Consider the following 4,047-nt stretch of genomic DNA (forward strand, 5'->3'; position numbering starts at 1 on the left):
AAGGCCTGAGGGCCGCAGATTAAAAGTCACTCACCTTTGACTTGGTAGCATCGCTTTCTGTCCACTGGGCCAGCTGATCTCTCTCTCTGTTGATGTTATTGTTGTTAAGTGCAGTCGAATCGCAGGCGACTCAGTGACCCTATGAAGGAGAGTCCTCAACGCTTGTGTGTCTTGGCAGTTAAGGTGTGTGTGGGGGGGAAAGATGGAGTAGCACAAAATGAGAAAATAAAAGGTGAGAGACAAAATTCCAAGTAAAGAAAACTGAGATCTGCTTTCATTCTTTTATAATTGACCCTCAGCTTCCCGCCATTTTCTGTACTCTTCATTCAATGGCACAAAGTCCCAAGTTCAAATGTCAGATGATTTATTCCCTCATCACTGCAACCAAGTTCTAGCCATCTTTGTGTTCTCTAATGCTCCTTTGCACCCTAGTTTTGTTGCCTTCATATCCTCCATGCCAAAGTAACAGGAGAGGTCACACATACCTGTTAGAGTTGTTACGAGTTGTTAGGTGCTGTCATGTTGAGTATGACCCATAGTGCCCCTATGAACAACAGATCTGAATCCTGTCCTATCCTGTGCCAGCCTCACACTTCCTGACACACTAGAGCACATTATGGTAGTCACTGTGTCAATCCACCTGGTTGATGGTCTTCCTTTCCTTTGTCAACCCTATACCTTTCCAAGCAGCATGCACTTCTCCAAGGAATAGCCTCTTCTAGCAACATGCCAAAAGTAAGTAAGGGAAGCCTCATCATCCTTATCTCCATCCTTAACTCTAGCTGCAACCTCTCCAAGATATATTTGTTCTCCTGGCCGTCCATGGCATGTTCAGTACTCTTCTCCAACACCACAGCTCAAAGGCATCAATTCTTCTGTCATCCTTATTCAATGTCCAAGTCTCAGATGGATAGCAAGTAATTGGAAAGACCCTGGCTTGAATCAGATGCACCTTAGTCCTCAAACTGACATCATTATGCCTCAATAATTTGGAGAGGTCCCTGACTGCAGACTTCCCTAGTGCAATACATATCCTGATTTTCTGACTGCTGGTACCAAGGGTGTTAATTGTGAATCCAAGTAAAATGGATATACCTCTGTTAGGGTGGGGAGCATGAAATCTGGGAAGGCTTTACAAAGGATGCTGTGTCTGTGCTGGACCTTGAGAGGTAAAACCAGGATAAAAGGAGAGATCTGTCTTCAAGTAGAGCAGTTATGGCATACTTTCTTTGTACCTGACACTGTGCATAGTGCTCTATGTACAACAGCTCCAACATAATATTCATCCTTTCTTGACCATATGAAATGTTGAGAATCAGCCATAACACAATCGGTGAAGGAGGTTGAGTGGAGGCAGACAATTTAAAAGTGAAAACATTGCTTAAAAGGGAAAAACTCTGACACAGGTATAGGCATTTAAAAGCCACCAGGTGGGCCTTGTAGGGCATGACACTCTGATATATTAGGAAATACCAGGAGTCTGGATTCTCATGTGAAATACATTTCTTTTCAAAACATTGTATGCTGATTTGAAAAGGGTAGAGCTCTGGCAGCGTAGCCTGTAGAGAGTTGTACTGCTAACCTAAAGCCCACATAATTTGAATCCACCATTGGCTTCAAGGGAGAAAGATATGCAGTCTCCTCTCATATGATTTACTGTCTCTGAAAACCCACTGGAGGGTCAGCTATGAATTTTGGCTCAATGGCAATGAGTAAGTGAGTGAATCTGAAAAAAAATTTCATAGGGCAAACCACATGTATCTAGAGGTTGGATCACTTTATGTTTGCCGCTTTTGCCACTTCAAACCTCTTAAAGGCTTAAGCCTATGTTAGAACAACATGCAAGGCCTGTAAGCCTGAGTATATGCTGCATTTTCAGTCACATTTATCCCTATAGCTCATATCTCTCCTTCCTGGCCACTCTGTGGTTCAACAGAGTAAAGTTGTTGTCCAAATCAGCTCCAAGTCCTTGCACATATTTTTGCCTCTCTTTGAAATGCTCTTCTCCACCCTCTCTTTTCAAATTTTCATCTCCTGTTATTAAAGGTTCATCTCCTGAATGCACCTTGCTGTAGTCGATATTCAGTGGCCCAAACAATGGTGCTACCAAGGCGAGCTCTGGAGGCCTAGTGGCAAGAAGCTGCACTGCAATCCCAGAGATGCACAGTTCAAATCCACCAGATGCTCTGCTGAAGGAGGAACAATCTCCTCCTGTACCGGTCAGATCCAAGTTGATGGTACACACACACAAAAAAATAATAAAAAAATTTAAAAAGAAAGGGAAAAAAACCCTCAAAACAGGGGGTGGGTGGGAGGGGAGAAAAGTGAAAGAATGAATGAATGAATGAATGAAAATCCAAAATCTCTGTAAATGTTCATTGAAATTAATAATTAAAAAAACAAACAAACCCAAAACAATTGTGCTGCCAAGATGTCAGCCTACCATTCTTCCCTCATGGACCTCTACACCAAACTCATTGGAAAGATAGCCCTGCTTCCTATCAGAAGTCAGTTCAAAGGACCTGCCCTGAGAGAGACAAAAGATACAGACATCGTGCTTGAGGCCAATGTCTTCTTCAAGAACTATGAAATTAAGAAGGAAACAGATATAACCTTGATCTATATCACTCTCTACATTTTGGGATGCCTGAAGAAACTCCAGAAGTGCAATTCCATAAGCCAAGGCTAAAAAGAAATGTAGATCCTAGAGATCACTAACTTCTCCATTCACAGGGAGCCCAGCTTCCGGCTGAGCACATTTACTCCAAGCCTGCCAAAAAGCAGGATGACGAAGTCACGTGGGCTTACTTACAGCAGCTAAGGCCAGAGATGGGACTGAAGCGTGGTGATAAAGTGTTTGACCCTCAGAATGACAAGCCGAGCAAGTGGTGGACTTGTTTTCTGAAGGGACAGTTCCTTAATAAGACTCCTTCAGAGCCTGCCCAGTGAAGAAGACCTGGACAGACATGGTGCCCACAGCTGCAGTCCTCCACAGTCAGATGTACATAGTTCTTTGCCTTTATCTTATAAAATGTTATACAGGGTAGGGGAAGAAGTGAGCATATCTTTACTGTAAAAACTCCTTAACAAGAATCTAAGGAGGTTATAGAAGGGGATTTTTTTTAACTACTTAGCTGGTACTTAATAATAAATGATAAGAAAAAACTTCTAACTTTCAATGTCAGGGGTAGGGGGGAAATCCAAAAAGGTTCATCTCCTTTGAAAAGATGACACCAATGCCTTTTCTATGCTTCCAAAGATTCTAGGTAGTATTTATTGTACTGTATTGTCAGTCTCTTTTTATTTATCTTCATTTCTTCACCAAATAGGTATTACCATACATACCTTAGGCATAAGGGTGTGAAAGAAATATTTGTTTGGTAAATGAATAAATGGAATGAACGTGTGTTTAGAATAGTGACAAGAAGCGACGCTGCAATCCCGAAGGCACACTGTTCAAGGCCACCGGATGCTCCACGGGAGAAGGATGAGCAATCTCCACCCATGCCTCTGAAAATCCTCCAGAGAGTCAGCTATGGGTCGGTTCTGACTCTCCGGTACACAATAATAACAACATATACAAACTTGGGAGTTCTGGTGGTCTAGTGAGCAAGGAGTTGTGTTGCCAACCCAAAGGCACATGATTTGAATCCACCAGCTGTTCCATGGGAGAAAGATGGGCAATTTCCTCCCATTTAATTTACAACCTCAGAAAACCCATTGGAGGGTCAACTATGAGTTAATTCCATTTTGACAGCAATGAGAGATACCTGGAGATATCTAAAGAGTTCAAATCCACTGGCTTCTCTACAGGAGGAAGATGAACAGTCTTCTCCCATAAAGATTTACATACTCAAAAATAGCTACTGGTCAACATGAGTCAGAGTTGACTCAGAGGCTGTGAGTTAGATTTTTGGCTTATGTAGTCACTCTGGCCTCCTTACTGGTCCTCAAATATGCTAATCGCATACCTACCTCGGGTCCTTTGAGCTTTCCAGTCCTTCTATCTGGTAAGCTGTTCTCCTCCTTCAACCTTTACTCAAATGT

At 42.5% G+C, this 4,047-nt stretch overlaps 1 pseudogene; it reads left to right on the forward strand.

Moving 5' to 3' along the window:
* The first annotated feature begins 2,431 nt into the window (after window positions 1–2,431).
* On the forward strand, window positions 2,432–2,949 carry LOC102859177 (annotated as a pseudogene).
* Window positions 2,950–4,047: the final 1,098 nt, after the last annotated feature.

This window comes from Elephantulus edwardii, unplaced genomic scaffold (genome assembly GCF_000299155.1).
Source record: "Elephantulus edwardii isolate Elephantulus edwardi_28Jun2011 unplaced genomic scaffold, EleEdw1.0 scaffold00083, whole genome shotgun sequence".
NCBI lineage: Eukaryota > Metazoa > Chordata > Mammalia > Macroscelidea > Macroscelididae > Elephantulus > Elephantulus edwardii.